This window comes from Muscardinus avellanarius, assembly GCF_963383645.1.
Source record: "Muscardinus avellanarius genome assembly, chromosome: 10".
Classification (NCBI taxonomy): Eukaryota; Metazoa; Chordata; class Mammalia; order Rodentia; family Gliridae; genus Muscardinus; species Muscardinus avellanarius.
This window is the reverse complement of record NC_137796.1, coordinates 105897216-105909497: the sequence shown is the minus strand read 5'-3', so window position 1 is coordinate 105909497 and position 12282 is coordinate 105897216.

The window sequence follows — 12282 nt, the reverse complement described above, 5'->3', positions numbered from 1 at the left end:
GCTGGCCTCGCTGGCCCCAGCACCGGCCTAACCCCTCGGCAGGCTCTGATCCCTGCCTCGGAGGCCCCAGCACCGGCCATGCCTCACGGCAGGCTCCGATGCCGGCCTCGCTGGCCCCAGCACCGGCCTAACCCCTTGGCAGGCTCTTATCCTGGCCTCGGAGGCCCCAGTACTGGCCTTGCTAAGGCTGGCTTTGAACCTGTGTGATCCTCCTGTCTCAGCCTCCCAAGCACTGGGATTACAAGTGTGCACCACCACACCCGGCTGAGGCTGTGATCCTCCTGGTTCAGTCTCCCAAGTACTAGGATACAGATATGTGCCACCCTGCTCAGCTTCTTTCTTAAAATTTAAATCTAAGCTGGACATGGTGGTGCACACTTGTAATCCCAGCGCTTGGGAGGCTGAGACTGGAGGATCGCACAGGTTCGAAGCCAGCCTCAGCTACTTATTGAGGCTCTCAGCAACATAGTGAGACCCTGTTTCCAAATAAAACATAAAAATATGTCTAGGAATGTAGCCTGGAAGTAGAAAGCCTCAGAGTTCCATCCACAGTACCACACACACACACAAAAAAAAAATTAAATCTAATTCATGTTTTAAGTCGAGATGCTACAGGCACCCATCCATCTGAGAAAAGTTCATCTTGGGTGCCCTTAGCGGGGACTCCTGGCCGCTGGTGCTCAGAGCTTGCAGCAGCCTCGGGTCTGCGGGGCTTTCTGGGGATGGCTGGCCTGCACCACACATGTGCCTGTGTCTGAGTTGGGCTGACCCAGCCAATAGGGCAGCCTGGAGGGTCAGGAGAGAAAGGAGCCAGGGACAGTCAGAGGCCCTGGCCTCACCCCCAGGAGCTCTGGGAAAACAAGGGCCCAGGTTTGATGACTTGGCATAGAGGTCTTTAGCTTTGGAAATATGTAGAGACAATTAAAAGCCCTAAGATCGCTGGGCATGGTGGCGCATGCTTGTAATACCCGCGCTTGGGAGGCAGATACAGGAGGATCCCGCAGGTTCAAAGCCAGCCACACTGGCTTAAGACACCCTGTTTCCAAATAAAAATATAAAATAATAGGTCTGGCAGTGTAGCCCGGAGGTAGAAGGGTTTCCAGGAACCCCAGTACCACCAAAAGCCCTAAGATCACACTGAGCCTGCCTGGCGATAGCAAGGACTTTCTGCCTTGCTCTTAGAGCCGACACACAGCCACACTGGCTGGAATTAGTGCCTCTGTTTCCCGCCTATTCACTGGGACCCAGGCTTGGTATGGAAAATGTAAACTGCATGTGTTACCGCAAAGTGCCCATAGTTGATGGGCAGCCAGTGCAGTCCAGTACAAGAGATAAAAACAAGGTAGATTATTGAACCTGCACTTAGTAAGTGCACTGCTCGGAGACAAGGAGGTACTACCCGGCTAAGAAATAAGTTACTAGCCCGTTGCCTTGATAATGCTGAAAAGAACAAACCAATAAGAAAACTGTATTTAAGGACCCCAGTCGGAGAGGGGGACAGAGTTCCATTTTGGGGCTCTGCAGCGTGTCTGCCAGGCACGCTGCTCTTCTCTACCCTCTCTATTTCCCAATGACTTTCGAATAAAGATTAGTTGACGCTGCAACTATTAGTTTTCATTTCTCAATTCAATTTATCTATTTGAATCCAGGAAAAGAGCCCTCAGAGCTGCTACCTCCCTGGATCCACCCTCACCCTCACCCTCACCCTCACCCTCACCGTCACTGCCGGCTTGGCCAGCCCCACCTGCTTTCTTTCTTTCTTTCTTTCTTTCTTTCTTTCTTTCTTTCTTTCTTTCTTTTTCTTTCTTTCTTTCTTTCTTTCTTCCTTCCCTTCCTCTTTCTTTCTTTCTTTCTTTCTTTCTTTCTTTCTTTCTTTCTTTCTTTCTTTCTTTTTTTGGTGGTACTGGGGTTCCTGGAAACCCTTCTACTTCCGGGCTACACTCCCAGACACCTATTTTTTATATTTTTATTTGGAAACAGGGTCTCTTAAGCCAGCACGGCTGGCTTCGAACCTGCGGGACCCTCTTGTCTCCGCCTCCCAAGCGCGGGGATTACAAGCGTGCGCCACCACGCCCGGCTCCCACCTGCTTTCTTGCTCTGGTCCCTCTCTTTGCTTCTGCCACATCGTCACCCACTTCTGCCACTTACATTGCGCGGCCGTTCAGTGCTTTAGCCCCCACGTTTTTTGCCGTCTCTTCTGCTACACTGTGTTCTGGCTGCCATCTCTCAGGGCTGCCGATGCTACACCTTCTGCCATCCCTGCTGCTGTGCTGCAGTCGTTGTGCCCAGGCATCCCAGCACCTTCCCTCTTCTCCCCCATCCCTCACGTGCTCCCGTGCCATCTTGCCCCTGCGAGAGGCTGTGGGGCCTCAGGAAATCATCCTCATTTATGTGCCTTTTTCCATGACGGACCTTGTCCAAATGGAAGAGTGACTAGAATCTTTTTCTGAGGACCCTGCCAAATTCTGTTGGGGTTTCCTTCGAGCAGCTTAACAATACAATGTAACCTGGGATGATATTTATGTCATTCTTCCATCTACCCCTAACTCCGAGGAAAAGAATCTCATCTGGCGGGCTGCTGAAACTCACGAAGACGAGCTCTATCAATGGCCCCGGCACTTACTCGGTGGACGTCAGTGCTGTTCCTAGAATCGAGCCTGATTGGACTTACCAACAGGGAGACAACTCTCTAGACAGCGGAAACCATATGATCTGCCTTTTGGGACAAATGGACAAAAATACCTGTAAGGAGGTAAATTATGATAAACTTAGGTAACACAGAGCCAGTGAAATCCCTGCTGTCTTCCTGTCTCAGAGAGGCAATGCCTAAATACACCAATAGGGATCACCCAATCTACAGGTCAGACTTTCTTACATATATGTATATATGTATATATTTATATTTATATATATATATTTTTGCGGGTCTAGGGATGGAACCCAGGGGCACTGACCTCCGAGCCACACCCCCTGCCTTATTTTTATTCTTTATTTTGAAACAGGGTCTCACTCAGTTGCGGAGGGCCTCACTAAGTAGCTGAGGCTGTCCGCGAACCATGATCCTCCAGTTTCAGCCTCCCGAATGCTGGGATTACAAGCCTGAGCCACCACGCCTGGCTTATATTTACAAATGTATATAATTTGCATACTGGGGATGGAACCCAGGGGCATTCAACCTCCGAGCTACAACCCCTGCCCTATTTTTTATTCCTTATTTTGAAACAGGGTCTCACTGTGTTGCAAAGGGCCTCACTAAGTAGCTGAGGCTGGCCGCGAACCGCAACCTTCCTGTTTCAGCCTCTCAAATGCTGGGCTTACAAGCCTGCGCCATCACGCCCGGCTCTTACATCTATATTTGATTTCACAATCTGCTATCGATATTTGAAAAAAGTTACAGCAGATGGAAGAGGGTCCTCAGACCACTCAAGAAGTTCTCCTAAAGGCAGCTTTTAAGATTTTCAACAAGAGAGAGGAGAAAAAAACAATCAACAACAACAATAACAAAAGAATAGAAGGAAAGGCATTTGCACCTAAGATGTCACATACGTGCCTCTCTAGTCCAGAAAGCAGAGAGGCCTAGATAATCCCCAGGGTGTCTGCTCCAAGGAAGCCTTCCTCACACAGCTCCCCACCCCCATAACTGTTTCTGTTGTGGCAAAGGTGGGCATTGGACTAAGGAATGCCATAATTCGTGGCCACCAAAGAGCCCCTGTCCGACGTGTGGATGAGGCGGCCAGTGGAAGTGAGAATTCCTTAACAAGGACGCCCTCCTAGTTCAAGTCCATCCCGCGCTCAGGGCCCCAGGCCACCTCCTCAGGATCGCCCTTCTCTAATAGCCTTACCAACTTCTGATTGACAGGACCCGAGTCCACGGCTGCTGGGGAGCCCAGGAAATCCTGGGTAAAAAAAGACGGTGTCTGGTAAGATTATCTCCTTTCTTCTAGATCCTGGGGCAAATCTATGTATTTTAACAGAATTCTCTGGACCTTTGCACCCTTCCTCTGTTGGAGTAAAAGGAATCCTAGGAAACCCAAAAGAGGACTCCACTCCTATTTTATCATTTTGGAAAAAGTTCAAAATCTATAAAAAGATTAAAAATTTCTCAAAAAATCCCTTTCTGGGGCATCAGCTCAGTAATGGGTTTATCTTCATCAATTCTTCTTTCCTCTATTATGGGCCTAATGGCTAAGTGCTGTCTCCTAAAAGTAACTGTGGGTGCTCCCTTGATGCTCCACTGTGGGACTGAGTGCAGCTTGCCTGAAGGTCCTGTCATATGGACAAAGGAATCTACCTCGGTGGATCAAAGAGCCAGGTTTAAAAATCTAGCCGGGCGTGATGGCGCACGCTTGTAATCCCAGCACTTGGGAGGCGGAGACAGGAGGATCGCACAGGTTTGAAGCCAGCCTCGCTGGCTTAAGAGACCCTGTTTACAAATAAAAATATAAAATAGGTCTGGGAGTGTAGCCTGGAGGTAGAAGGGTTTCCAGGAACCCCAGTACCGCCACCAAAAACAAAAAAACAAAACAAAACAAAAACCTAAAAATAACAGAGCAAGGCGTGGTGGCGCACGCTTGTAATCCCTGCGTTTGGGAGACTGAGACAGGAGGTTTCTACAGGTTCGAAGCCAGCCTCAGCTACTTAGTGAGGCTCTCGGCAACTTAGTGAGACCCTGTTTCCAAATAAAGTATAAAATAAGTCTGGGAGTATAGCCCGGAGGTAGAAGAGTTCCACCTCCAGTATCACACACACACACACACACACAAAACTAACAAAGCCAGGCGTGGTGGCGCACACTTGTAATCCCAGCATTTGGGAGGCTGAGACCAAATGATCGCAGTTCAAGGACAGCTTCAGCTACTTAGTAAAGCCCTTTACAACTCAGTGAGACCTGGTTTCAAAATAAATAATAAAAAATAGGGCTGGGGGTGTAGCTCAGAGGTAGAATGTCCCTGGGTTCCATCCCCAGTACCGGAAATATAAATATATATACATATATATAAATATATATATATATACACATATACACACATACACATGCATATATATACATATATACATACATATATATGTATGTGTATATATATAACCTAACAGATCAAACTAGATAAAACAACCAAAATTTCTCTAGCCTCTTGTCATAGTCTACTCTACTAGACACTGTTTACCTGTAAGTGTGTAAAATATCAATGGGAAAAAAATAATTGAGTCTCGAGCCAGGTGTGGTGGTGCACGCTTGTAATCCCAGCGTTCTGGAGGCTGAGACCAGAGGATCATGGTTCGTGGCCAGTCTCAGCTACTCAGTGAGGCCCTCTGCAACAACTTAGTGAGACCCTGTTTCAAAATAAAGAATAAAAAGTAGGGCAGGAGGGATGTAGCTTGGAGGTCAAATGCCCCTGAGTTCCATCCCCAGACCCGCAAACAAAACAAAACAAAACAAAAAAAAACCTAAGTCTAAGCCGGGCGTGGTGGCGCACGCTTGTAATCCCTGCGCTTGGGAGGCTGAGACAGGAGGATCGCACAGGTTCAATGTCAGCCTCATCTACTTAGTGAGGCTCTCAGCAACTAGGTGAGACTCTGTTTCCAAACAAAATACAAAATAGGTCTGGGAGTGTAGCCTGGAGGTAGAGAGCCCCTGGATTCTACCCTCAGTACCAGAAAAACAAACAAACAAACGACAAAAACAAAAACAAAAACAAAAACAAAAACAAAAACAAAAACAAAAACAAAAACTGAGTCGACCCCACCAGGAGGAGACTTTTGGTGGGGTACTCTTTTGATACATAAAAAAAAAATCACCTCCTATATTGTCCAAGTTATTCCAACCCCCACTTCTGCGCTCCATAGTGCTCATTTCTGGAATTACATGGAAGAAAATGTACTAAACACATCTTCCTTCTGTATATTTAATTTGGCCAAACAGGTCCTGACCTCACATCTAATTGGTCTTGTCTCAACAGAAAGAGAAACCCAAAATCAGACAAAACTTAATCTAATGACCTCATTTTTCTTTTTTTTTTTTTTTGTGGTGCTGGAAATTGAACCCAGCAGCATTCAACCTCTGAGCTATACTCCCAGCCCTGTTTTTTATTCTATAATTTGAAACAGGGTCTCATTAAGTTGTGGAGAGGCTCACTAAGTAGCTGAGGCTGGCCATGAACCTGCGATCTTCCTGTCTCAGCCTCCCAAGTACTGGGATTACAAGCCTGGGCCACCATGCCTGACCCTCTTGGGTTTTAATGGCCATACCCATAATATTCATAGAAAGACAGCGCGTTCACAGAAACCCATTCCAATCTCAATGGTTGTTCGAGGAGACTGTCTGCATATAGGACCAGTGTCATGTAACCTTCAGTGTAATCACACTGTAAGGAGCCCGGTCCCAACAGCAGAGATGAGCCCACCCTCAGGTTGGTCTGGCTTTGGTTTTAGTTTCTCTTATTCCACCATTCCCAAAGGATCTCAGGGTTGTAGTTATGTTGGCAAACTTGGAATATTGTTATCAATTCTTTCATGGGTCACAGGCTCCCTACCCTCTGCCTGTGATAGCAACTTACATCTCTGGTCTCCCGTCTTGTTGCAGGATTATCAGCCATTTTATTGACCATCCCCTGGTTAATGGTAGGGGCTTATATTCGAATAAATCAGCTGGCCTGCCTAATCACCAAAACTGTTAATGACACAGCCTTAGCTCTGAGCCATCAGTGAAGAGCTAGGTGAGGTGTGACAGGCAACTCTTGGGTCGACGGCTGCTCTTACTCCATCATTTGGGATGTCAGACATTTCCTGGGATGTGTTGTTTTAATATTATTGATAATTCAAAAAGATTAATAGTTTTGCCGGGCGTGGTGGCGCACGCTTGTAATCCCCGCGCTTGGGAGGCAGAGACAGGAGGATCGCGCAGGTTCGAAGCCAGCCGCGCTGGCTTAGGAGACCCTGTTTCCAAAAATAAAATAGGTCTGGGAGTGTAGCCCGGAGATAGACAGGCTTCCAGGAACCCCAGTACCACCACCCCCCCAAAAAAAAGAAAAAAACATTAATAGTTTATTGTCTGAAATGTAAAAACAACTAAAAAATATTCAAATATTCAATTATCAAAAGAAATCTTTGGATATGGTTCCTCCTGGATAGCATGCTCCTACCCTCTCTTTCTTTCTTTCTTTCTTTCTTTCTTTCTTTCTTTCTTTCTTTCTTCCTTTCATTTTTTTATTGTGGTATTGGGGGTGGAACCCAGGGGCATTCTGTCTCTGGGACCCACCCCCAGCCCTATTTTTTATTCTTTATTTTTGAAACAGGGTCTCACCGAGTTGCAGAGGCCCTCACTAATTAGCTGAGGCTGGCCTCGAACCGTGATCCTCCTGTCTCAGCCTCCTGAATGCTGGGATTACAAGTGTGCACCACCCAATGCTCCCACCCTTTCTACTTCCGGGCTACACTCCCAGACCTATTTTTTATATATATTTTTATTGGTGCATTGTAGTCATACATCACAATGGAATACAAGACTTGTGAGGATATACAAGCACACATCATCCAATTAGCCTTTATCCAATCCCCATCCCATTCCCTCCCCCTCCCTCTATCCCATGCTTGATTGGTGATTAACTTTCATACATTTGTTTACGTACATCATGAGTTTTAAAGAGATTCCATCCTCTCCCATCCCGTCCCCTTTGATTGGTCACCTTAATTGCTCCTCTATAGGGCCCTTTCTTCAACTAGATCTCCTCCTATTTCCCATTTCTTCCTAGTTTTTGCATATTAGGGAAAGCATCTGGATTTTTATTTTCTGTGATATTTTTCTGTGTATGCCACAATGCAAATTCCGATCCCACTCTTGAAGGCCCCGGCACCGGCCTGGCCATCCGGCAGATTCTGATCCCAGCTTTGCTGGCTCCAGCACTGGCCTTGCTTCAAGGCAGGCCCTGATCCTGGCCTCGCTGGCCCCAGGACCAGCCTAACCCCTCAGCAGGTTCCAATCCCAGCCTCGCTGTCCCCGGCACCGGCCTTGCCTCACAGCAGGCTCTGATCCCGGCCTCTGTGGCCCCGGCACTGGCCTAACTCCTCGGCAGGCTCTGATCCTGGCCTTGGAGGCCCAAGCACTGGCCTTGCCTCACAGCAGGCTCCGATTCCAGTCTTGCTGGTCCTGGCACCAGCCTAACCCCTCAGCAGCCTCCGATCCCAGCCTCGGAAGCCCCAGCACTGGCCTTGCCTCACGGCAGGCTCCAATCCCGGCCTCGCTGGCCCCGGCATCAGCCTCACCCCTCCACAGGCTCTGATCCCGGTCTCATGGGCCCCAGCACCGGCCTTGCCTCACATCAGACTCCGATCCCGGCCTCGGTGGCCCCGGCACTGGCCTAACCCCTCTGCAGGCTACGATCCTGGCCTTGGAGGCCCCAGCACCAGCCATGCCTCAGGGCAGGCTCCGATCCCAGCCTTGCTGGCCCCGGCATCGGCCTCACCCTTTGGCAGGCTTTGATCCTGGTCTCAGAGGCCCCAGTACCGGCCTTGCCTCACGGCAGGCCCCAATCCCAGCCAGGCTGGCCCCAGCATTATTTATTATTTTGAAACAGGGTCTCCTAAGTTGAAGAGGGCCTTGCCTTGCTGAGGCTGGCCACAAATCTGTGATCCTCCTGTCTCAGCTTCCCAAGTACTGGGATTACAGGCATGTGCCATCACGCCTGGCTGAGCTCAGTCTTTAAAGGTGGATTTTGCATAATGGCTGTGGGTTCCTTGAGGGAATACTAACTTTTATATCTAGAAACTGGCATATCTCAGTGGCTTAACACAGCAAGAATTTATTTATTGCTCATGCCAAGTCCAAAATGGGTATTTCTAACAGGCAGGTGGTTCTCCTCTGAGACCTCATACAGGGACCTATGCACCTGTTCTGTTGTGGCTCTACCTTCTCCATCAGGGTAAGAGGAGCTAGGAAGACATCCCAGGAGGCTGACAATAGCTACCTCTGAAAGAGGTGGTCTTTGCTTCTCTTTGTACCCCATTGGCCAGAATGCAGGCACACGGCCACCCTAACAGCAAAGGGTATTGGGAAACGTAGTCCACCACATGCCATGGAAGAGGCACCCCCAGCTTTTGGTCTATTCAACCTCCTAGGAGGCCTTGTGTCATCTGGGCCTGACCTCACCCTCCCTCCCCTCGTCACTGTGCTCCAGGTATACTGGCCCCTATAGTTCCTGGGAGTGGAAACCTCCTCCTCACTGCACATCTTGTACTGACTCTTCCCTCTGGCTAAATTGCCTTTCTCAAGCTGGGCACGATGCCACATGCTTATAACCCCAATATTTGGGAGGTTGAGACAGAAAGATCACAGGTTTGAGGCCAGCCTCAGCAACTTAGGCCCTCTGCAACTTAGTGAGTCCTGTTTCAAAGGCAAAAGGACAAAATAGGGTTGGGAGTATAACTCAGAGGTAGAAGATACCTAGGTTCCATCCCCAGTACCACAAAATAAAATAAAATAAAATAAAATAAAATAAAATGTCCTTCCCCTCTTCTACTTGGCCAGTTCCTTCTCATTCTTTAGTTCTGGGTTGATGATCAGCCTTCCATGACCATCCTATCAAAGTTGACCCATAGCTGGGCTTGGTAGCACATGCTTATAATCCCAGTACTTGGGAGGCTGACACAGGAGGATCACAGGTTTGTGGCCAGTCTCAGCAAGGCAAGGCCCTCTTCAACTTAGTGAAACTCTGTTTCAAAATAAAATAATAAAACAGGCTGGGGCTGTACCTTACAGGTAGAATGCCCCTGAATTCAATCCCTAATACCACAAACAAAAAACAAACAGACCTCTGCTGGCTGTGGTGGTGAATACTTGTGATCTCAGTACTTGGAAGGCTGAGACAGGAGGGTTGAGGTTTGAGGTCAACCTCAGCAACCTAGCAAGACCCTGTTTTAAAATAAAAAATAAAAAGAGTTGGGAGTGTAGCACAGAGGTAGAATGCCTCTGGGTTTAATCCCCAGTACCACACACATACACACACACACACACACAAAAAAAAAAAGTAGACCTCCACTGGGCGTGGTGGCGCACTTTTGTAATCCCCGTGCTTGGGAGGCTGAGACAGGAGGATCGTTGCAGATTCGAAGCCAGCCTCAGCTGGCTTAAGAGACCCTGTTTCCAAATAAAATATAAAATAGGTCTGGGAGTGTAGCCCGGAGGTAGAAGGCCCCTGGGTTCCATCCTCAGTACCACCATAAAAAAACAAAAGTTAGCACAGACTTTTCTCGGTTTTCTTTCTAGCACTTAACAGTTTGTATGGCTGTTATCTGGTTCATTTATCATCTCCTGCACTAGACCGTAAACTAGTTTAAGGTGGGGGCCCGTCCGCACATCCCCAATTCCTGTCTCAGGACCTGGCACAGGGTAAGAGTCTAATAAACATTAAGTGCACCTGTGCGGCAGCTGAATAATTAAATAAATTAACCTAACACACAAAACATACGACTGCCATGTCTCTGTAAGCCTGGCGTACACACGTCACACTGTTTTCCAAATATTAATTGATGAAGCCTTCGAAATTTCCCTGAGGGCGCTCTCCTAAGAGGGCATCCGAGACACAAATGGAGCGAAATGATACGTTCTGGGCTGCTGGTGACTCAGAGGCCGGGGATGGAAACGTACTCAAGACTCTTCTCTAATTAGTCATGATAATTATTAGGCCCAACAATTAGGCATGAATGACCTCAGCTGTTTTGTAACCTCTGGAATTTAAGACCTGTACTGATTCTGCTTTAATGACAGCATCTGTTGTGGCTTGCCACCCCAAACCCTTTTTTCCTTTTCTGAACGATCAAACATTTGTCTCAAAGCACCATTTTTCAATAATAAGGCTTTGACTCACTGTCACATTCTGGAACCTTCCCTCAAATTGTCTCCCTCTTTCCGTGCAGTCTGTCTGTCTCTCTCTCTGTCTCTTGTCTGTCTTTCTCTACCTTTGTCTTTTTTTGAATTATTTTTTTTATTTCTTTATATTTTTTTCTTTTTTTAAATTTTTATTGGTGCATTATATACATACATCATATTGGGATAAAATCTATCTTTTTCTTTATCTCTCTCTGAGGATGGAATATCCAGGGGCCTTTTACCCCCAGGCTATATCCCTGCCCTATTTTATTTTTTGTTTGGAAATAGAGTCTCCCTAAGTTGCTGAGAGTCTAAGTTGATGAGACTGACTTTGAAACCCTCTGTACTTCTCCTATCTTGGCTGGAAAGAAGCACTTCTTGCCAAATACTGGTTATTACAGAAGTGTGCCACCATGCCCAGCTTCCCCCAGTCTTTTTTTTTATTATTATTATTTTAAAAGAGAGTCTCCCTAAGTTAAGGAGGCTGGCCTTGAACATGTGATCCTCCTGTCTCAGCCTCCCAAGTACTAGGATCACAGGCATACGTCGCCACGCCCAGCTTTATCTCACTCCTGATCCCTACTCATAGCCAGCCTTTCCTGATGTCTCACTGGATACTGAGGCTAGTTAGTTAATCCTGCAAACAGGCCTACTATTATTAGAATAGAATGTGCTATTATTAGTGTTGTTATTATATCTCCACTGTACAGATGACTCAGCTGAGGTACCGGGGGCTTGAATGACTTGTCCAAAATCACACAATTAAAGCTGGGCGTAGTGGCACCTGCTTCTCATAAGTACTTGGGAGGCTGAGACAGGAGGATCGCAGGTTTGCAGCCAGCCTCAGCTACTTAGTGAGGCCCTCCGCAACTTACTGAGACCCTGTTTCAAAAATAAAGAATAAAAAATAGGGCTGGGGTGTAGCTTGGGTGTAGAAAGATGCTGGGTTCAATTCCCAGTTCTGCAAAAAAAATTAATAAATATAAATATAAATAAATAAAACCGGGTGTGGTGGCACACACTTTGTAATCCCAGCATTCGGGAGGCTGAGACCAGAGGATCACGGTTCGCGGACAGCTTCAGCCACTTAGTGAGGCCCTCTGCAACTTAGTGAGACCCTGTTTCAAAATAAAGAATAAAAAAAAAATAAGGGCAGGGGGTGTAGCTTGGAGGTCAAATGCCCCTGGGCTCCATCCCAAAATCCGCAAAAATAAATAAATAAATAAAAATAAAAAATAGGGCTGGAGGTATAGCTCAAAGGTAGAAGGACCCTGGGTTCCATCCCCAGAACCACACACACACACAAAAAAAAAAAAAAAAAAAGAAAAAGAAAGAAAGAAAGAAAGAAAGAAAGAAAGAAAGGAAGAATAAAAAAAATAGGGCTGGAGCTGGGCGTGGTGGCTCATGCTTGTAATCCCAGC